The following is a 23945-nucleotide window of genomic DNA, read 5'->3' as shown; positions in this document are numbered from 1 at the left end:
CTGAATACTTTTGCAAGCCACTGTAGCATTACAATAAATAAACAAATTCCTTATACCTAGTTTGCCATAGTTAGTCACTGCCCAGAGCTGTTTCCACTAAGGTTTTTCTACAATAAAACATGCATTTGTATTCACTTCTATTACGATATACAGTAAAACTTCAGATTGAGAGTAACTTGAAGACAAGCAAAACATTTTGTGAATTTTTTTACTTGATAAGCAGGCAATGTCTTGATATATAAGCACAGTACGTATACGTGTGTCACTTCATCACAACTTAGCCAATCGTTCTTCTCCCTTTAACTGTAGGGTTGCCCTTAAAGAGGTTCTGTGGCATGTTACAAAAAAAACAACCTGACACTTACCTGAAGCTTCTATCAGCCCTCTGTAGCCATGTCATGTCCCACACCGTCCTCCTACGATCAACCGTTCCTCGCCGCCGGTCCAGGTGTAACTATTCATCTAACGCGGCTGCGTGGCCATGGCCGTGTGCGTGCTCGCTCCCGCTCGCGTTGCCGGGAGCTTACTGCGCAGGCGCAGTACGAGAAAACCTTGTAATGCGTCTGCGCAGTAAGCTCCTGGAGGCGGGAGCGCGCACTATTCGTCTTGTTAGACAAATAATTGACCGGTGCCGGCGGCTGGGAATGGGTGATAATAGGAGGACAGTACGGGACATGACAGCTACAAGGGGCCGATAGAAGCCCCAGGTAAGTGTCAGTTTTTTGTTTTTTTTTAATATGCCACAGACAGAACCCCTTTAATTGTACTTAATCTGAATGTGGAGATTGTACAATGTCACATTTCCGTGAAATCCTCAAAAGAAGGCAAAAGCAACTGTCAATGGATAAGTTCCTTGTTAAAGCCACAGAAAAAAGGTCGGGGTGAGCCAATAGATTGCAATACTTCTGTTAGCAATAGTTCTGTTAGTTATTGTTAGTCTTTTTTAAATTTTTAATTTATACAGTACGTTGTATTAAATATTTTTCTATAAATATTTTTGGCTTGTGGAATGGATCACCTGAGTTTCCATGAAACCTAATGGGGAATATTCCTTTGATAAGAGTGATCTGGATTACAAGCATGTTTCTGGAATGAATTGTGCTTGCAAACCAAGGTTCCACTATATAAAATATACATGGAGGCAGAGATAACATTTCAGTGTTCATTTTTAGAATCAACTTTCACATATGAAAAGACACTGTATAGAGGTAATGGAAATATTCTGAGAACAACTGCTTCCTGGTACTGTAAACTGACCACTGGGTTTTTCAAAAAATCCATTTAGGCAGTAAGTGAAAGCGATCAGATAATGGAATGTATGCTGCAAATTGCTGCTTGTTGGGAGGAAGTATCTGTCAGTTGTGATATAATTTTCCAAGGCTAATACACTTTAGAGAACAGGCCAGTGTGTCTGTGGAGCACATCTTGTAAGACATTTTTTATGCGCTTTGCTGTGCAGGTTATAAATCTTATAATTCGTAATTGTCACTTTGTGGATGTCAGTCATGTCCTCCAGCTACTACAGGATTTATGTTTAATAGTTCAAGGTTGCAATTCTTTTGACCTTTTTGTAATAAAAAGTCTAAAAATCACCTCATACTCTGTTTATGTAGTCATTCAATCATTAGTGAATGTATTTGAAATACCATGTGTAAAAAGCCTGAAATTTGCATATATATTTTCTTGTCCTAACCCCCTGAGAATGAGAAATCAATCTGTGAGCTAAGCTGCCAGCACTAAGAGGCTCTACTGCAATACATTATGCTTATATGGGGGGCTAGGTGTATGTACGTGCCATTTAGGTGTCTGATAATTGGATGCCAGCTCATTTGGGCTCTGTGTAAAGGACAAGTAGACATTTTGGTTTTAGGTGTCCTTCGAGACTCCATGCCCTTAACCCTAACCTCAAACCCTTAAATTCCTTACCTATCTACCTTTCTAAAATAAACCCCATATTCACCTTATCTAACGATCGGAAGAACAACGTTAAAGAGGAACTTTACAGAAATAGTTGTAGTAGCTGGAGGAAAAAAAATAATCAATAAAAAAAAACAGTTGCAAAGTGAGAAGTTAAAACATAGAAGATATAATAAGAAATGATTGATATGTGCCATGTAATTCATTCCTGTTGTTTAAGCCTGCAGGTCATCACCTTTACTGTTGACAGACAAAATAACAAAAAGCAACAAAAAAAAAAATGGACAGCATCATCGCCATTGCCATTATCAACTTCCCCTCAGTTCCCTTCTGTGTCTTTTTGTCCCCCTTTGTGCCTCTCTGTCCCCTTCTGTGTCTCTCTCCCCTTCTGTGCTTTTCTGTCCCCCTGTGCCTCTTTTTCCCCCTCTGTGCCTTTTTGTCCCTCTCTGTGCTTCTGCTTTCTCTGTGCCTTTTTGTCCACCTCTGTGCCTCTTCTTCCCCCTCTGTGCCTCTTTGCACCTCTCTGTGCACCAGCCTCCTTCTGTGCCTCTTTGTCCCTCTGTGCCTCTTTGTACCCCTCTGTACCCTCCTCAGCAGCAGCAGTGTTGAACTCACCCTCCAGCCCAAGTCTAGTGCTGTCCATCTATCCACTCTGCCCTCTGCAGCTTCTAGTGCATGGCACCACTTTCTGTATGCCATGTGACATTCAAGAAGAGAACCCATGCACAAGAGTAAGCAGGTGGCAGAGAGGAAAGGGTGGCCAATGTTAGACTTGGTTTGAAGGTACGATCTGCACTGCTTTTGCTGCAGGGGAAATGCGTCGGGACACATTGAAAGTTTGAAGCTGCTCCTTCAAACTTCCCTCACACAGAAACGATGTCATTGCGACAGAACCAGGCCGTTCATATCAGCAGGTTGTTATATGTCAAGCATTCGTAACTCGGAGACTACCTGTACTCTTTGTTACATAAAAGAACACTAAAAAGCATTCCCAAGTATTTCCTGTATGTTATATGTTTATTTTCACAGCAGAAATCAATAGAAGCTTGCTTATATCTTGTTGTCATCACCAGAAAAGGCAAGAATTTCCCTGTGCTTGTATCTTCAATCTGCCCTTTGCTGAATAGACACATCACCCTAGCAAAAGCTGAGTCAGACAAGAGAGGTACAGACAGAATGAAGGTACAAGCACAGGGAAATTCTTGCCTTTGTCGATGACAAGAGATAAGCCAGCTTCTACTGCTCTCTGCAGTGAAAATAAAGGATTTTTACACACACAGGGAATACTTGGGAATGCTTTCAAATGTTAGTTTATGTAACTAAGAGTAGTAAATGAAATTTTAGTTTTGGGAGCATTATCCTACTTTAAATAACTTGAAATGAGCCATTGGGCAATAATGCAACACACTTGTTTTTGCCTCTACTTTAAAATAGAAGTGTGTCACAGTCACTATTCGCATTAAACATTACTCATTATAACCCCATACTTCACAGTGTTTGAAAATGTTAACATTGGTGCACATTTTCACACTGCATGTATAGGACATTGTACAGAAGATGTGCTAATCAGGGCATGAATAATTACCTGCCACCACGGCTAGCTATATGTAGTTGTAAATTCACTCTCAGCACTTGTTACCTTCAGTCTGTGAAATAATGAATATGCAAATGCTGACAAGGCAAGATGTTAAAGACAGGGTGATAATAATGCAGTATATGGATTATTGATGAGGGCCCCATTTAAAAACATTTTAAGCAACTCCTGGTGGTCAGTAACTGGCTGTGAAAAGACCCCAGCAGTCACAGCTGTCTGTGTCTCAAATACATTAACGACCCTTGTGGGCTGGCATAATGCTTTTGAAGATGCTCCTCCTTCTTTAATTCATCAACATTTCCACTTGCTTGTGAAAAAAGATATTCAAATATAATGCCAAAATCCCAATGGAAAAATACATTTTGTAAAATGTTGAAAATGTACTTAAAGTTTTTTTTTTTCCAGGCATAGAACTAGAATTCCAGCTCCTCATATGGTGGATGGGATGGGAATTCGTTAGTGGCCTTACCTCTTCTCGATTGCTGTCATACATGGAGATCTATTTTCAAGCGGTCTCTGAGGCTCTTCCACTTTCTATCACCACAGTGAAAACATGTAGCGTAATATGAAAAGAGTCACAAAGCATCGTGCAGAGTCAGAAACCCAGACTCTGAAATGCTTCATAATGGAAGGCAGGATAGAAAGGTGCTGGCACTGCAGCTAAGGGTGCAGGGAGGGTTGCAGGGGTGCAGACCAGGTATCCGGTGTGATGCAGATAGATCAGCGTGCTCAGGCTCAGATAGACAACATATGCAAGCGGAGAAAAAGATGGGAAATGCCGGCACTGCTGTAAACTGCTTGTTTATTCATAACACATGGTGGAACAACGTGGATTCAAATTTCATGCATATTGAGAGCTAACATACCGGTTTGCTGGTGAAGCTGTGCGGTGGGTGCTGGGGGATGAGAGCCTTACAGCCGTTTTGCGCAGATATGCTTCTACGGAGGCTGCGGAGGGAGGCTGTCTGCTGTCAGTTTAAATCCTGAACAACTGTAACCCAGCGTGTTATTGGCTGCTTTTGATGGAGAGGAGGCGGTGCCAGTAGCAGCAATTTGCTGCACGTTGATCTGTTTAGGATTTAAACTGACAGCAGACAGCTGCCCTCCACAGCCTCCGTAGAAGCGCATCTTCTCATCTTTTTCTCTGCTTGCATCTGAAGCTTCATGTAGCAGCCAACTACAGTACTTTCCATGTTCTTGATCATTGCTGATGACTAGTGATACATGAAAATGACAGTTTATCTTTTCGCATTCATTTTTGCACACAAAAAATGACAAATGCGATTTTCGGGTAAAAATGTATCCTGAGTCCTTAGAAAATGCAATTGCAGACTCCATGAAAATGTCAGATTTGGTCATACATTGTATATTTATACAGCATTTGCTGGGACCCGAGGATTGAGTTTACTATATCCAGAGATTTACTATATCAGAGTTTACTATAGTAATACTGTAGTAATGCATTTACTTGTGCATATATAACGCCCCGCAATGCACACAGCTGTACTAATATTATGCGGTGCTATTCCACTTACACAGACACATTTCACTATATGCAGTTTTAATAAAAAGTAAAAAAAACATTTCAAAAGCTCTTTAGGCACAGTTCACAGTTGTTAGTTACTTTACAGAATAATTCTGCTAGCCAACTCACTGCCCATACAATTCTATGGGCCTGTTCACATGTGACTGCGTGTTTCTAACTCGCTGCATGCAGGATTTGTATTCATCCGTAGTGTGTTTTCCACGCAGACATCAAACTCCATCTCCACTCCTCTTGTTGACTGCTCTCTTTCCAGTTTCTCTCCACTCTCTGAACATTCGCTCTCTTCCCTTATCTCCAAATCCCATCTAACCACCTGTTCTTTGGATCCTATCCCATCACATCTCATTCCACAGCTATCCACATCCCTCATCCCTGCCCTAACATCGCTGTTTAACCTATCCCTCTCCTCCGGAATTTTTCCATCGTCACTCAAGGGGGCTGTTGTAACACCACTACTTAAAGGATACCACAACTGACATGTGGCATAATGAGATAGACATGGGTATGTACAGTGCCTAGCACACAAATAACTATGCTGCGTTCCTTTTTTTCTTTCTCTGCCTGAAAGAGGTAAATATCAGGTATGTAAGTGGCTGACTCAGTCCTGACTCAGACAGGAAGTGACTACAGTGTGGCCTTCACTGATAAGAAATTCCAACTATAAAACACTTTCCTAGAAGAAAATGGCTTCTGAGAGCAAGAAAGAGATAAAAAAGGGGGAAATTCTTATCAGTGAGGGTCACACTGTAGTCACTTCCTGTCTGAGTCAGGACTGAGTCCTCCTCTTCACATCCTCTGTCTGTAGGGGTACCTCAAGGCTCTGTCCTCGGTCCCCTCCTCTTCTCCATCTACATGCACGGTCTTGGTAACTTAATCAGCTCATTCGGTTTCCAATACCACCTATATGCAGACGATACACAACTGTACCTCTCGGCCCCAGACCTTAACTCCCTCCTCACACGGGTTCCCGACTGCCTGTCCGCTATCTCCTCTTTCATGTCCTCTCGCTTCTTAAAACTCAATATGAATAAAACTGAACTAATAGTCTTTCCACCATCCCTGTCCACCCCTTTTCCTGATATTACAATAAATGTTAACAACACGTCTATAACATCAGTTCCCAAAGCACGGTGCCTGGGGGTAATATTTGATTCTTCTCTCTCATTTACTCCTCACATTAACTCCCTAACCAGCTCCTGCCATTTCCAACTGAAAAACATAGCACGTATCCGACCTTTTCTCTCCCATGACACAACCAAAATGTTAGTACATGCTCTTATTATATCTCGATTGGACTATTGCAATATATTGCTTGGTGGACTTCCAACTAACCGACTATCACCGCTCAATTCTGTACTGAACTCTGCTGCTCGACTCATTCATCTCTCCTCTCGCTCTTCCTCTGCTGACCCTCTCTGTCAAGCTCTTCACTGGCTACCAATTAATGAGAGGATTCAGTTCAAGCTCTTAACCATAACCTACAAAGCTCTCCACAATCTCTCTCCCCTGTACATCTCCTCACTAGTCTCCAGATACCAACCCAACCGCAATCTCAGATCTGCACACGAGCTTCTTCTATCCTCTTCTACAATTACCTCCTCACATTCACGTGTACAAGACTTCTCACGTGCCTCACCCCTCCTCTGGAATGCCCTTCCACAACACATCCGCCACTCTCCCACCTTTGAAATCTTTAAACGCTCCCTCAAAACCCACCTTTTCCGACAAGCATATTCTCTAGCTTAGGCCATGCACCCACTAAATAACCTAATTACGCACTGCCTGTACATATACTGTATACTTCCCCCACCTCTTGTTTCCACCCCATTCCTTCAGATTGTAAGCTCGCAAGGGCAGGGCTCTCACCCTTTTGTGTCATGGAATGTTATTAATTCAATTGCTTGCACACTGTTAGAAATTTATACATTTTAGTCATCCTGTTAAATCAATTGTAATCAGCAGTGCTGTATCTTGTATCAGTGTTCATATTTCCATGTATATCATTGTCTGTATCATTATGTATCCCTTGTTTGTTTTCTTACATTGTACAGCGCCACGGAATATGTTGGCGCTTTATAAATAAATAAATAATAATAATAATGTCTGTGTCCATTCTCCACTGCCGTTCACACTCATTATAACGAATGCATCATGTAACTGACCACTGTGAACCTAGCCTAAGTGTTACTTACTTATATTTGTTACTTTCATACCTTCTTATATTTGTTATTCTTATATTCGTATATATTTGTTTTCAGTGACAATCAGGGGAGTAGCAATAGAGGTTGCAGAGGATGCGACCGCATCGGGGCCCTTGGGCCAGAGGGGCCCCGAAGGGCCCTCCCTCAACTACAGTATTAGCTCTCTATTGGTCCTGTGCTTATAATCACTTCTATAGATGCTTTGAATGGTAGTAATCATTAACAAACTGTTCCCCTTCTTGCACCTCTGACACTGTAATTTCCATTGGCAGGTTTTGGTGCGCCGTACCAATTGTTATGTATAGAGTGCTTGGGGGGGGGCCCCATGTAAAATTTGCATCGGGGTCCACAGCTCCTTAGCTACGCCACTGGTGACAATGTACAGTATTTTCACAAATATAGCTTCAAAATTGAAAATGACTTTGGCGATTACTCTAACACAACACTATTGATGACAATACCTTTTCAACCTCACTCATTAATTTGCATTATATTCAGGGGATGTGGCAAGTGATTTTGCAGTTGCTGGGCTGGCAAACAATTGGTAGTTGTAATATCAGTCATGCTCATATTTGGATATTTCCGTGTGCACATATGCTGTGCTTTGGGGATGTGTGCATGTCAGTGGAGTACTTTGGGCATTTGACACCCGGTGCTGGGTATTAAGACACCCCCCCACCCAGAAAAAGGGAAAGGAGCGAGTGTGGCATGCTTAGCGCGCCACGGCGGGTAATGTCAAGTATATAGTGCCCCCAGTATAGGTAATATAGTTGCCCCAGTATAGTTGTCCCAATATATGTAATAAAGTTGCCCCCAGTATAGTTGCCCCCAGAATAGCTAGTATAGTTGCCCCAGTATAGGTAGTATAGTTGCCCCAGTATAGATAGTATAGTTATCTCAGTCTAGCTAATATAATTGCCCCAAGTATAGATAGCATAGTTGGCCCCAGTATGGGAAGCTTGGAATTAGGGGCAGCAGGGACAGCGGCAGGGGTGGGGGCTGCAGACCCCCACCATCACCTGGGTCCCTTCCTTCCACACATCTTGAGCTGCTTTCCCTCCTGCTCCTGGCCTCCGTGGGAGGCCTTTTTGACAGCGACTGAGAGAATTCGCCGCCGGGAGTCTTGGGCGCAGGTTAAAGCCGGTATATGGCTTATCCTGCTGCAGCACAAGTTCCCGGCGGCGTTAAATACTATTCCCCCTCTAGTTCCACGTGGATAGTGGGGAATTATGTAATTCGGCTTCCAGCTATTGCTGGAAGGCGAATTACAGTGTTTTAAAAGTAACTTCAGCTCCATCTTCTGATGGCGCCGAAGTTACTGACTGTGCGCCGCTATAGCTGTAATTCCTATTACGGTCTATGGTGGCGCCGGCTGCACCCAAGTCTCCTGCACTGCATTTGCAGTTTTCGCTTTTTGACACCCCCTCCCTGTCTGTCACCCCGAGTGCCTCGCCCCCTGGTGCCCAATGGACCTGGTGCATATATATACACATTGTGGCATCAAGCTTTGCAGGCACATGCACAGTTTTTTTTAATCAAGATATTAGGTATGTGCAGAGCACAAAGATTTATGCCAAAACATTACAGGACCACCCTGTCAAAAAAACTTGCATGACATGTTAGTAACTGTACCACTGCCTTTCAAAGAGTGCTTTTGATAATTATAGCAACTTTGACACTACCTGATAAGGAGATTGACTAGTCCAAAACCTGTCAACAAAGTGTTGACGTTGTTGGTCAAATTGTAACACCTACTGTCAGGGCTGGATTTACCATAAGGCACTGTAGGCACGTGCCTACAGACACCTAATAATGTAACGGCAGCTCCCTCCCCTAGTGCCTCCCTCCTGCCTTACCTATGAGTCCCGAGCGGAGTGTAATTGGAAAGGTTACTCATCTGGGTCTCGGCATTCTACTGACCAGATCTCCCTTCAGTTGGGGGCACCTCTAGCTACCTAATACTTGGGGGCACCTCTAGTTCCTTAATACTGAGGCTAGCTCTGGCTACATAATACTAATGGTGGCCATACACGGTACAATAAAAACGTTCGATTTTCCCGTTTATTCGATCTAAATGATCGAATTGAATGAAAGTTGAAAATATTATTTTTTCCAATCAAGAAATTTGAACGATTATCCCGTTTTTTCTGGAAAAATGATCAGACATGCTGGAAAAATCTTTATATTCGATCTAATGGAATAATCGAACTAAATTATCTAATTGAAAAATTGTACCATGTATGGCCACCTTAAGGGGCACTTGTGGCTACTTACATTGGGCGATGGAAGTAAGGGATTGGTAACAGCTGGACCAGCCAGCACACTTGCGGTGCAGTTCGGCAGAGATTTGTAGATACATGGAGGCCAAAGTCTAGGGTGCCAGGACATCTGTGCCTATAGGCTCCAGTGATATAAATCCAGGCCTGCCTGCTGCAAATGACAGCTACATAGAAAGTGAAAAACTTACCATACGTAACGTATACTGTGGGACAAATGTATTTATACGTATTTTCACATTTTATTTTTTTCCATTTGGGGTAAAAGCAAAGCATAAAACAACGTACAGCCTGCTTTTCCCACTAGCAATTGCTACTGATATATTATTTAACTGATCTCTGCCGTGTTAAATGCTGTAATCTGTATTGTTATTAATGGAAGCTGTAGATCAATAGCATTTACTAACCTAACTGTAAACTGAAACTAGCATGCAAATAGAAGGAGGATCTTCTATTATTTCTGGAACCTGCCTTAATGTGAAGCTGCAAGGCATAGGCAATGTGTGTGCTTTTATTTTTCATGAGAATTCCCAGTACATAAAGCATCAGGGCCTTTCCCACTACCTGCTGGTACCATTACTTAATACAAAGTATCAATGGCATTGCACTGTATTTCCTAATGTGTACAACATTGCTTTCTAGGGGCACCCAAAAATAGGTAATGGGATGAAACAAAAAATAATAATAAGGGGGAGGGAAGTGTCTTTACCACTCCAGATGGCTGAACCCAAACCACAGGGTTAATGTAAAAAGATTAAATTATTTATTCAGCACGATTAAAAGTTCAACGCGTTTCACGGGTCTCAGCCCGCTTCTTCAGGTCAATACCTGGTGGCTGGATAGTGTACTGGCTAAGGACATCACCTTTGACATGGGGGACCAGGGTTTGAATCCTGGCTAGGGTCTGTACCTATTCAGTAAGGAGTTCAAGGCAAGACTCCCTAACACTGCAGGGTGGCCTCTTGAGCGCGTCCCAGTGGCTGCAGCTCTTGAGCGCTTTGAGTCCGACAGGAGAAAAGCGCTATGCAAATGTTCGGATTATTATTATTATTATTATTATTAATACAAGTGCCTTTAAAATATGGTCACAAGCATTACATTACATCTCCTTTGGAGGTGTTCACCTTCCGGGTGTAGTGTTATCTACAACCAAGAAGAACCAACCAGGAGTGCGGCCGCCCAGTTCCGGTAGGGGCCGGTTGTTTCCCTGTTGGCGATTTACGGTGGTTGCGGGGACTGCAGCCCACCTTTGTGAGTATAAATACTCTTATACTACAATCTAACATCTAATACACCACAATGCTGCACCATTTGGCTCCTGGTCTCTCCTTGTCATACAGGTGACAGGTGGTATCCCCACAGTGACCACCTTTTCTGAGATTAAGGCAGCAATGCACATTAATCTCACTTCTGGCTGCAAGCCAAGCAAGAAGTGAAGCTCTCTATCGCTTATTTCCTGTGGCTAAAGAAAGAATTGCATGGACATGTATTGAAAAAAAAATTGCTTCTGGGCATGCGCACCGCAACGCAAAAAATGTAAAAATATTTGTGTCACCATAGACTTACTTCCTGTCGCCGCTCCTTCGTGTGAATGTCCGCCGGTAACGAGCTGTTGCTTTTGAGTCAAATGTGATGCTTCCGGCGATTCGCATCGCACCGCGACAGGTATGAAGTGTCCCATTAGTTTTCATTGCTTTAGCGTCACCCTGTGGTAAAATAGGGTAATGCAACACAATAAAAATGTTCTAGTGTGAAAGGGGCCTAAGTGAACTTCATTAGTATTGATGAGAAAAATTGCAGTGCGAAACTACGCATACAAATGCATATAAAAGTTTCTATACAAAATAATAAAAGAATCATAAGTGCAGAATCACTCATGTGGAAAATCACTTGCATTAAACACTAGGATAAGAGAAAGAGGCCAGTCACACTCGCATTTAATGGAGGCGATTTTCCACATGAATGATTCTGCGATTATTTCTGCGATTTTTGGCTGCATTCTCTGCAATTTTTTTTATATTTGTGATTTTTCATTTTTGTGATTTTTCACATCCTATTATTCTCTTATTTGTTTGCATTTTATAGGAAATTCTGAACACCAGTTAGGATAATTTAAATGAAATTGTATGTAACTAACTGCATATTCACATGTGAATTTTGGTATTTAAAAAAAAATAATTTTGCATTTCCATTGCCTGGCAGTGTATGTAATTCACATGTCCATTGTGAAAAAGCATACATGTAGGACTCTATTTCACTATCGCCGATTATGTAGTGTTTCCCCGCATGTGAGCTGGATGGTGAAATGCTGCCTATTCAGACACCAGCATGGATGGGGAAATGCTGCCTATTCAGACACCAGCATGGATGGGGAAATGCTGCCTATTCAGACACCAGCATGGATGGGGAAATGCTGCCTATTCAGACACCAGCATGGATGGGGAAATGCTGCCTATTCAGACACCAGCATGGATGGGGAAATGCTGCCTATTCAGACACCAGCATGGATGGGGAAATGCTGCCTATTCGGACACCAGCATGGATGGGGAAATGCTGCCTATTCAGACACCAGCATGGATGGGGAAATGCTGCCTATTCAGACACCAGCATGGATGGGGAAATGCTGCCTATTCAGACACCAGCATGGATGGGGAAATGCTGCCTATTCAGACACCAGCATGGATGGGGAAATGCTGCCTATTCAGACACCAGCATGGATGGGGAAATGCTGCCTATTCAGACACCAGCATGGATGGGGAAATGCTGCCTATTCAGACACCAGCTTGCTGCCTGACACGCTTATTGGTGCGATTCTGGACCCCATGCTGCAGTTTACTGTAGGACACATCGGAATTAGCTGTGTATGGCAGGACTATAAGGATTGGGATGCATACTTGCATCAGTGCAAGTGCCTGGCATGCGTCTTGCAAGACGGCGGTGTACTGGAAAATGGCCTTTGTACGGTTTTTTTTCTCTCCCAAAAATATAGATGTGAAATTTTGCTCATAAACACATGTCAAATGCACCGCCATTCATTGACTTGCATTACATGTGCGGTGCTGGTGACCACAAATACATAATACATGTCATATGTGAAAGGGGCCTTAAGGTCTCAGTAGTGATTTCTCAGGTTAAAAGTGTACTTTTACACTACGTAAATTAGCAATCTCACTAATATTATAAATGTGAAAGTTTGGATGTTTGTTACTCAATCACGCAACAATGGCTGAACGGATTTGAATGAAATTTGGCACACACATAGTACATTACCTGGAATAACATATAGGATACTTTTTATCCCCATAACCAAAAAAAGTGGGTGGAGACAAATACAAATTTCACTTTTAAGATGTAAAGTGGTGCAATTCTTACACTGGTAATGGCAGGGTTCTTAAACTTTGTACAGTTGGTCACTGGGTGACTGGGATTAATATATAGAAAAGTGGGTGGAGCCTAAAAAAAGCCAATCAATATTCACCTATTGGTTTTCAAGGGGAATATTTAATTGCTGGCATTCTTACAATGTTAATGGCACAAGCCTCAAACCCCGTACTGTTGGTCATTGGGTGACTGGGTTTCAAATTCAGAAAAGGGTCTGGAGCCACAAACAGCCAATCAGATTTGTTTATTTTCAATGCAAATTATTGATGCCAAAGACCGCAAAGCTCACAAACTAGGTCATTGAGTAATTCAGTAATTGTGTGTTAGGGTTAGAAAAAGTCGACGGAGCCAACATCAGCCAAATACATACCTGGGCAATGCCGGGCCATCAGCTAGTAACAATAATAATGATACTTTCTTACAGTACAGTGTATGAGTCTTTCTGCATTGAGGATGAGGCTGCATGTGACAAATGTGATTGTTGCGTTTGGGTCATACCAAGTGCTAGGTTGTCCTTTGAATTCTGACTGCAGCTGTATAAATATTTATACCTGCCTAAATAATAAGAATGTATTTAAGAAGTGAATAAACTAAACACAGAAGAAACCATACAGGTGTACCATTCAACAATAAGTATTATGCAGTTTTTTTTATTATTATGATTTTTGTTTTATTTCTATGCCCATCCACAACACATATTGTATTTATTAAAACTCTTTCTACAGCAATGAAGAGCATCTGAATTATCTTGTCACTATTGTCAATACCATTAACACCTAAAACTACAGCTTACAAATAGTAATTAAGCACCATACATACATTTCAAGTGGTCGAAATAATGCGGTGTGTTGATTTTAATACTCTCTTTCGGTCCAGCATGTTGTGCATCATCAGTTTTCTCTTTTAAAAGTCATCACATCTGTCATGTTAGCAGTCCTCCTCCCCCTCCCTCCATCTGCTCCTTCAGTCTCTGCCTCCCCTGAGCATCAGTGCTTGTTTTATGTGTGTATGTGTGTGCTATACTGGCTGATGGACTCTTCCATTTCTTGCATCGCCGTGCTGCCTGGATAGACTATTACTCTGAGATGATCGGCTTGCTTCTCAAGAGCTTGTACACTTAATCTTATGCTTGCGACTGCCCGGGGCACAGCAGCCTCTGAAGGACCTCTCTCCATGGCACCTGAAGAATAGAAAGGTGGATTCCCCAGATCCGCGGAATTCACTATTCCTTAGAACTGGTAGGAATCACAATTTTCTATCTCTCTGCTTTATTTACTCGCTGCATCATTTAGCCAGGTATACATAAGACAGAGGCTCAGGTTGACTTATCAGCACTGAACCTGCATGTAATTTATTGTGATTTGTGGTGCCAGTAAATTAGAAGCTGTACAACGACGGAAATTAGTACTTGCCAAGGGAATATTGTGCATGATGCATTCTACTAAGATATTAAATAAGAGTGGAGGAAGTATAGCTGCAACCTTGCTGGTGTGTTAACAATTTGCATGCTGCGTCCATAATATTTGCCATGTCCAAGTCACAGACTGTGTATTTTTACCTATAATGGAAAGTACACCCTTATTAAGAAAAGGAGTTTGATAACAGATATACCATTCTCTATATTTTGCGGTTTCTTTTTTTTTAATTAGGTCAGTAGCATGAAATATTAATACAGTTTCTTGATTCAGTGCGTGGGATGGTTGAAGTGGAGCAGAGAGAGCTCCAGGATTCATTTGTCAGGAGTGTTTGGGAGGGAGTGGGAGAGGTGATGATCCATACCTCATTAAAGGTGTCCTTAAATCATGACTTAAATAATAGGATGCTGCAGTGAAAAAGGGGACTGCCGTGCAAATAGCAGGCTTGTTTGCCTTGCCCAGGAACAAAAGCCTACAACGTTAAACAGTCAATAGCATCTAGAATGGTTTTTTCTTGTTTTTGATAATAACCAGATTCCTCCAGCGCTAGGTGCGCACAATACACAAGGCAAACACAACACAGGATATTATTTAGCCTGCACTAGGGATTGTAGGTTTGTTCTGGCTGCAAGCTATAGGAAAGCAATGAAGTGTAATGTTTATCTATTGCCTTGCACTCGCTATTCTCACCACTGCTGCCAGTCCCTAATTGGATGCTGAAATGCAGTCTGGGTGTGTATGCTGACTAGACCTATGAGAATGGCTTCTGTTTCTTACTGTCTTTATGAATGAAAGTTTAACCCCTTTACTGGGAGACTAGCTGCAAGCCCTCTCTATTTCTTATAGAAAAGCAAGGCTGTAACTGTACAATATAATAGGTTTAAACCTATTTATGATTTCCTAGTACTAGTGGCTACTGCTAATTGTCTAAATTAGGGGATAGAAAATCTGCATTGATCTCACCTTTGGGTCTTACAGTGACAGATTGCAGAAATTATTTCTCAAATACTTATTTATAAGATAAAAGAACTGGAAGATACAGTATCGATACTATATTTACTAAACACTCTTGTCACCTATGTGTATGTGACTCTACATTTCATCGTTAATACAATATAGAATACTGTTTAAAGGTTAAGTTTATATAAAATCAATGTTTCCGTTTTAAAGCATGCTGGTACTTTTAATCACTCTAAAGTATTTTCTGCAATTGTCTTGTCAGATTTTAACAGGAGTTGAATACATAGAAATGAGATAGAGATTGGCCACCATTGTAGGAACTACAGCAGATGGGAGGAGCCGTGACCTTGGGTGCTGAGATCCTGTCAGCAGAGGCCTAGATGAAACTAGATAGATGGCCTTTCAGTTTACTAAAATACTCAAAGCTGAATCATCAATTTTGAGTGAAAGTTATACCTCGTGACTATTGATTTATTTGGTTCTAAAACGTTGGCTCCTTTTACTTATATTGTACAATAGCTAGTGGTGCCTTTGACAGATTTATTTTTCCATTTAACTTCCAGCAAGTCAACTCCAGTATTCCTAAAATTGAATCTACTGTAATGTTTCTTAGCCCACAGGGGTCATATTTTTAGCTAACGTAAAGAATAACAGGTGAAAAATAGAGTGTTTCTGCTTTCAAGAAATGAAAAAGGAAAACAAAAAAGAAAAGAAACGAAAACCATATAATATTGATGGCCATTGATGCAGTGGGAGGAGGGGGATAGGGAAAACATACAGTACGCATTAAGTTGCTTGTTGAACATCAGCCAAAATTGGTAGGTGAGCAATGGGAGGAAGAGTCATCGACAGCTGCTGCTCTCTACAGCCTACCGCATGGGGTAAATATGCATATCTACTCATTACATATAGCTTAAAAAATTATAAAAACTGCAGTAGTTCCTCATTTGCTATTTTGATGATGTGCAATGTTTGAATGATTTGAAAAATACATTTTTTGATTGCACATTAACAAAGCAAAACAAGTTGCACGTGTGTCTGCTGTACCTGTGATGACACATACAGGATTCACCATGTGACTACCAGCTATTGTCATAGCTATGGTAATGGCCCCAGTGATCGTCAGGTAATGTCTGGCCGGCTGCCTTATAAACATTTATTCATTTTTTCCCACGAGAAAATCTTTACCTTTTCTTGAAGGATCAGGAGGGTCTGTGTGGCTGATATTGTGGTGAAACTCCTCCCACAGTGTGATGTCGGGACCTAGGTCCTGAAAGTTTCCTATCTGTGAGCCTTGTTGCATTGTGGGAAAAAACAGCTGTTTCCAATTGCCAAGCAAACATTATCTCCTTTTGTGCATATGTGTATCTATAAAAAAGCAAAATTTCAGCCTATCCCAATCTTAGGGGGTGTGGTTATAGTTAATGGCAGTTGGTGCTATTTTTTTTGTTTCCTTTTCGCTAAAGTTCCTCTTTAAAACATGCAGAGCTCTTTTATAGGTGTCTTCCCTGCTAAGGACTCTTGCTCCAGTGTTAAAGAGAACTTGAGGTAAACCTTGGGTCAAAAATCAAATACCTAAGAAGAGGGAAGTCTCTGGATCCTCCCTGTCCTTTGGTCCTCCGCACACTGCCCGGAACCCTTTTGCAAATTTCATGCACGAGCATGGCTGCACCTGCGCAGTAGCATGGAGTAAGCTCTGGCTAACTGTGCAGGTGAGGTTGTGCATTACAGCTGAGCTTGTCCTTAAAAAGCAGTATGGTCGTGAGCTTGGAATCCAAAAAGAGCTTGTCAGATTCCTTTGGGGGGAGCTTGAGGCATGAAAAGCCTCTACAGGATCCAGAAGCTTCCTTTTTTTTAGGTAAGTACTTGACTTTTGACCTGATGTTTACCTCGAGTACACTTTAAGCACACAGGGCTCCTTGTCACCTCTAGGGCCCACGAGGTGGTCAGGGTAATACAATGAATGCAGATTACTGTGCTGACTTATCACCTCCTTAATAACTGGATGACTAAATAGCCACCCCCGCTCAGATAAAAAGTTAAAAGAAGCTGGACAGATAGCCAGAAGATGCTGGACAAATTAAAACCGATTGGACAGATAGCCGATTGGATAGATTGAATTGCACACTTATGTAGATTGGAGAAATTCTGCTATAAGGGTCCTGGCAATTGCTTTGATTTGTTTTAAGTATTAATATGTTTTTGATGAATGGTTTAAAAAGCAAAATTTTGACCTGTTTGTTCCTATTCAACCCCTTACATTTTACTAAGAGGCATTGGAGGGAACATGTGGTGCTCTGAAGTTGTCTTTGAAGTGGCTGCACAGGCTCATCAGAATTGATGTTATTATATGTTTTTTTGTGGCCTTACAGCTTGGTTCAAAAATATGCTGGTAAACATTTGTAGAGCAACACAGACATATGAAAAAGTATAACCACAGTGGTATAATGTTATTTATTCATATATCAATCCTGACAGACAAAACACTACGTTAAAATGAAGAAACAGTTTGGAAACAGCCCTTTGTCCTAAACATTTGGACTAGGGTGTATCTTCTTGCAAGATACCTCACTCCTATTTTTAAAGCAATATGGGTTGGTATTGGCCAAGAGGCAGAGCCCCACTCTCACAAACTTTGTTTTCCTAGCCACCCAATCTGCATAGTTGATGTAGGGGTTAATAAGACTTCTGGGGAGGAAGAGTAGTTGTCATTTCTCTCCCCCTCATCCTTTAATAAGAAATGTATTCATCCTGCTTAAAAAAATGCCAAGGCCCTGCTGTAGGGCCGCTACACCTTTTTTCTGCCTTCCCATGAAGTAGTGTAATACACAGTGATCAACAGGGATATGTTCATGCCTATGTTCTTTTCTCTGTGTATTTAAATGATGCCAATGGTTTCTGTATATTGCAGCCACCTTACTGGGAGGCAGGATTTGATGGCATCCAGCCTAGTGATTACTACCATACTAAACCAGGGGGCCTCAAACTACAATTCATCAACTTAACAAACCAGGCCGATAGTGTGCATTCTACATTTTAAAGCCATTTTCTTGTTTATATGAAATAAAACTGCAGCAGTTTGGTAACAGGGGAGGCTCAGTGGATTTAACTCACAAAGCAGGATAATCCTTCTGAAAGAGACATTTAGCCAGAATGTATAGTATACTGAAAACCTTAGGCAAGCACAAATATGGATTTAATCATAAACTACCACAGAGGAGGAAGAAGAGGGGCTTAACTAGCCCACCAAGATTTCATAGTCCAAATGTATTAAAATGATCTCAACAAAAATCAACTTCAAATGATAAAGATAAATGTCATTGTCTGTAAAGTATCAATGATCGATACCAGCAGAAAGACAGCGGTGTAAGTCTGGTGTTCAATTCTGGTGTGTGCTGGATATGGACAGGATGGATATGGACAGGATGGTGCGAAACACTATGTAAAGCCACACAAACCATAGGCCAATATTTGAATGAAATATAGAGGATTTTCAATAGCAGCATATACACCAAATTTGAAGTGCAAACTAGTGGTAGCAATTGGCAGCTGCAGTTTTATTTAACTGTCAACGTAAATTAAGTTTGGCTGTGGCTGATGCACTTTTTTTTTTCCATATGTTGTAATCTACTTTCTTTTCAGTATATGGGTTAGACCTTCATTGATGCTTGAACCCAATATCATTCTTGGGTCTCTTCTATTAAAGTAATAGTGAAGAGACTGTGAAAAAAGAACTTACCTATGTGCAGGGAAGGCACTGTATCTTATAGAGCCTCCTCTGTCCTCTCTCTGTGCCCTCAGTCCACCAATGTCCACCCATTGAAGTTATTTGAGCATCTGGTCGAATACACCTTCAGGAGTCCTTGTGAAGGCTTCAGAAGTACTTTGGTTCTTAAGTACTTCTGAAACCGAGCAGGTCTATACTACACACGCATGACTCCATACTTGCACATGCGCAGTACAGAGGTCCCTGTCGTTGCAAGCACTCAGGTATGTGAGTGCTTCTGAAGATTTTTGAGTATAAACACCTGCCTTAGTGGTTGAAAGGAGTGGTTATATTTAACTTCAGGCTACGGCCTAGTCAGATATCAGATGCTTTAGACTACTCAATTTCCTGGTGCCAGGACATAAAATGGTTAACAGAAAACACACAGACACAGAATGTGAGCACACAATATGCTAGTTCTTTACTTCAATACCTTCTTTATATCCTACTGAATACAGGGTTTTGCTCATGCGCAGTATATCATTATATGTCACCATAATTACAGAAAGTCATGTGATTTACAAGAAATAACACAGTTCAATGATCACGGGGAATATATGTTATTTATGACCATACAGGTGTCCTTGTTGGGGACACTTAAGAGATTTGCCCAGCAAGAAGAATTTGACTATTCTCGGTTTCATACAGCCAGCTCTTCCTGCACAGATGTGAGAGATGTATGGCTGGTTGTTCTGACATTCTAATATCACTCTAATATCACACTGATCAGATACATGTATACGTGTATATGAAATTGATCTATATACTAATATATATATATATATATATATATATATATATATACATATATACCTACATATCCTTTCAGTGGTGAACTGAGGGATAATGAAAGCGTAGGTGTGAGGAACAGCCAAACCATAATTACAGTGCTGGCCATGAAGAGTTAATATCTCTCAGCAGTGGTAGGAGGTGCTCTGGATCAGGTGATCTGCTTTACCCCGAGGAAGGAACACCCACTTTCCTGGCAGGAAGGAGCTACTGCATCCGGCCTACCAGATGTCACACAAGTATAATGGACATATTTATTGAAAAAAATACTGACTAGCAGTGTAAAAAATGTGCTTTGCTAGCTAGTGTAAATTTACTATCCAATTAATAAATGGCATGATAGGTTTAAGGCATCTGACAGGCATTCACATTAAAAAAAACTCCACACATCACTAAGACTGACGCTTCCCTTGCACCTGACAAGTTGCTGCTATTTCTAGTAAAACATGACAAAAATGCTCATTTAAATACCAAGAAAATGCTGATCATGTTCTCGCTGCATTTTAATTGAATGTCTGAATGTCAGCCTGAGCATAACAATAAGGTAAGACAATAATTAGGAGAGAGAAATGGTGATCTACAGCAGGGCTCTTGATTTTTCAAACGAAATTCTAAACTTAACTACATAGGAAAAGGTGAAATGGTAAAAATGAACAGCTTAGAATTTCTAGTTCTACTTTAAAAAATAATAGCTATTGTATGGTTATATTCCTCATGCAAAGACAGTTCCACTCATATATTTTGACTGTACATCTCAGAAGCCTAGAGATCTTTTCACTGTCAATTTCTATAATGCTGACTAAACTTGCTGTAAACTCTAACACAAATACTTTTATTGGAAGGGATCTTAGGGGCACAAATAACTCTTTACTATCTAAAAAGCATCAGATGCTTCATAGAGCTATGCGAGTTTTGTAATTTTCAGAATTTGCTGAAAACAAGGTGGCAGCTCCCATGATGCTGACTGGGATGAGCAGATTTTTACACCCTTTTCACAAATTTACTGGCAATTTTGGGGAGCAATTACATTGAAGAAAACCGTCTTTAGTGGTTAATAGCAAAGCCCCTATAGATGTAAAAATCACCAAATATTCTAGAAAGTTAAGGAGACTAGTGGGAACAAAGGAAAACATCTTTCAAAAAGACCTTGTAGTATTTTTTTAAAAAATGATTTTAAAGTTACATTAGAATTTTGTTTTAAAATATGGATATATTACAGATAATGTATCTCCCTATTGGTAATGAAAATTTACATATATCAACTGGGAGGACAGGGAATTTCCTGCCAGGGTTTCCTGGTGGAAGTGGCAATGCTTTGACCAGGGTTGGGGTCCCAGAGGAGGATTTCCATTTGTCTCTTAAAGCTGTATAAAACTCTGACATGATATTCAATAAAAACATGTTTTCCTTTTTTATATCCCATGCAGTTATAATATTTTCTTTTGTGCATAAGTATTATTATTATTAATTTAGAAATTACGTTTCCAAAGTACAATTTTTTTTTGCTCTAAGCGCTGACATTGCATTTTATTAATAACTGGTGAATTCATATTGTTATGTACCCAGAAAGGCTTTCTGAGTATCTGTATGTGTTTTGGAGTGTCTGAATTGCCAGAGAATGTTTACATTCCTCACTTGATACAATGAAGTAAACATAAGATAATGTTATCTCCAGTTCGGATGCATCCAGCTTTCCCTGCAGGGAGCTTGTCAGTCCTGTGTTTAACTAGTTAAGTGCTGTTCTAGTAAAAAAAATGGTGGTAGTATATAATATGCTGTAAACAATCTATTAGAGCAAAGAAAAAATGCTGGGATTCATACCACTTTAAGAGAAAAATGGGGAGCCCCAGTGGCACTATCAAAGATGCTCTGCTGGGGGCTTGCTATAATTTAGTATCCCTCCTGCCGAAATACGTAGCACTCAGGGTACACACAGCACCAGTGCCATTGACGTCAATGAAATTTGTGAAAATATTTGCATGAAAATTCATGAAACAAACGTAAATTTGACAAACGTTTCGTGATAACGTTGAATGTATTTTCACTCATCCTTAGAAACAGATACAATGTATTAGGGTTAAGAATACAGGGCTTTAAATGACACTTTATTATGTATCTCCCTATTGGTAATGAAAATTTACATATATCAACTGGGAGGACAGGGAATTTCCTGCCAGGGTTTCCTGGTGGAAGTGGCAATGCTTTGACCAGGGTTGGGGTCCCAGAGGAGGATTTCCATTTGTCTCTTAAAGCTGTATAAAACTCTGACATAATATTCAATAAAAACATGTTTTCCTTTTTTATATCCCATGCAGTTATAATATTTTCTTTTGTGCATAAGTATTATTATTAATTTAGAAATTACGTTTCCAAAGTACAATTTTTTTTTGCTCTAAGCGCTGACATTGCATTTTATTAATAACTGGTGAATTCATATTGTTATGTACCCAGAAAGGCTTTCTGAGTATCTGTATGTGTTTTGGAGTGTCTGAATTGCCAGAGAATGTTTACATTCCTCACTTGATACAATGAAGTAAACATAAGATAATGTTATCTCCAGTTCGGATGCATCCAGCTTTCCCTGCAGGGAGCTTGTCAGTCCTGTGTTTAACTAGTTAAGTGCTGTTCTAGTAAAAAAAAATGGTGGTAGTATATAATATGCTGTAAACAATCTAACAAACACTTGCAGTCAGGGTCTAGCGTAACTGTCACTGATAACTAATTAGAGTTCATAAAACTCTTGTATGGCTGAGAAATACTTCTAAACATACTAATATAAAGCAGGGAACTGAAAAAGATTCACTAGGTTACAATTTGTTGGTATGGGAGCTGCATAAATATTAAAAATCTGCTGTCATGTACCCCTTAGGCAGTAAAAATTTTACAATTTTTAACCTTTAAAATCAAAATAAGACTGAGATTCCAGGAAAGTCCTATTTAGGATTAGTTCTAAAGATGCAATTGTTTATCAAGTCAGTTTATTTTCACTTCAAGTGGACCTGAACTCAGAACTTCTCTCTGCTCAAGATACACAACAGCATAATGACCTTTAAACAAAAATCATTTCTTTGTTAGGGCCCGTTCAGACTGCACGCGTTTCCAGCCGCGTTTTGGAAACGCGTGCAGAAGGCCAACACGCACGACATCAGACAGTGCATAGAGTGCACTGTCTGATGTTCACACTGCATGCGTTCCGGACCTGTGCGGTCTGGAAACGCATGCTGCACGCAGATTTTACAAAAACGCGCGGCTGTCCCATTCACTTTTCAGTGATGGGATCAGCCACGCAACGCACACAAATGCGGATTGCGTGCGTTCGTACGCGTTGTGGTCCGCACGCGTTCCGCACGCATGGCCATCCGCATTTGTGATGTGAACCGGCCCTTACAGCTAATACAAATCCTAAAATAAATCTGCAGTTTCTATTTCCTGATTCATGGAAGCAGACATTGTTTACATCCTGTGCTTTCAAATAGGCTTATCTGCTTATCTGCTATAGGCAGTCATGTGACACAGGGGAGGATCAAATTACAACTAGTGATTAGACACAAATGAGGGGGGATTACACAGGGTAAACTGTCTAAATATATACAGGGAGCATTATGTTATGTTTTCCTTCTGTCCTGTGCAAGAGTTCAGGTCCACTTTCAGATTCCCTTTCAGCAGTTCTGTCCTGTAAGGTAAGATGTGCATTAGTAAGACAATGGGACAGATTTATCAAGAGTGTCTGAGACAAAATATTAGTAGGTTTTTAGAAATCCGTGCAGAACTGTCTCAGGCATCCTAAGAAATCACTAGATACTGCAGATTCCTTCTTAAACTTAGGGATAGAAGGAGCTAAGAAGGTCTCTCAGGCAGTGCAGTGTGTGAGGGGAATTGCTGTTGCTGTGGTAAACAACACACCTGCTGTCAGCAAGCTGAGGGGGGAGGAGCCCTCCACAAATCACATCTAGCCTGTACTATCTGTAAAACTGCTATCAAGCACTTCTTATCTGCAGCAGTTAAGGAATGGATTTGCACTTTTCTTAACTATAGTGTAGCTCTAGAAAGCCACGCTAAACTGCCGCTATTACATAGGCTTTGGGAAGTTTCTTACTATC

At 40.8% G+C, this 23945-nt stretch overlaps 1 protein-coding gene across 2 annotated transcripts in view; it reads left to right on the top strand.

Moving 5' to 3' along the window:
* The window catches only part of SV2B (synaptic vesicle glycoprotein 2B), a 171158-nt gene that overhangs the window by 23803 nt on the left and 123410 nt on the right, over window positions 1–23945 (top strand). Inside the window, exon 1 of one of the 2 annotated variants that reach the window (XM_068275156.1) lies at window positions 13897–14153. The exons of the other annotated variant lie outside the window; for it this stretch is intronic. The gene's annotated coding sequence lies outside the window, so the exon portion shown is untranslated. Of the gene's footprint in view, window positions 1–13896; window positions 14154–23945 lie in introns of those variants that run through there. 2 annotated transcript variants of the gene reach the window in all.

The sequence above is a fragment of the Hyperolius riggenbachi genome, chromosome 3 (genome assembly GCF_040937935.1).
Source record: "Hyperolius riggenbachi isolate aHypRig1 chromosome 3, aHypRig1.pri, whole genome shotgun sequence".
NCBI classification, from domain to species: Eukaryota; Metazoa; Chordata; class Amphibia; order Anura; family Hyperoliidae; genus Hyperolius; species Hyperolius riggenbachi.
Note: the sequence above shows the minus strand (reverse complement) of the source record. Positions and strands in the feature narration are given on the sequence as shown.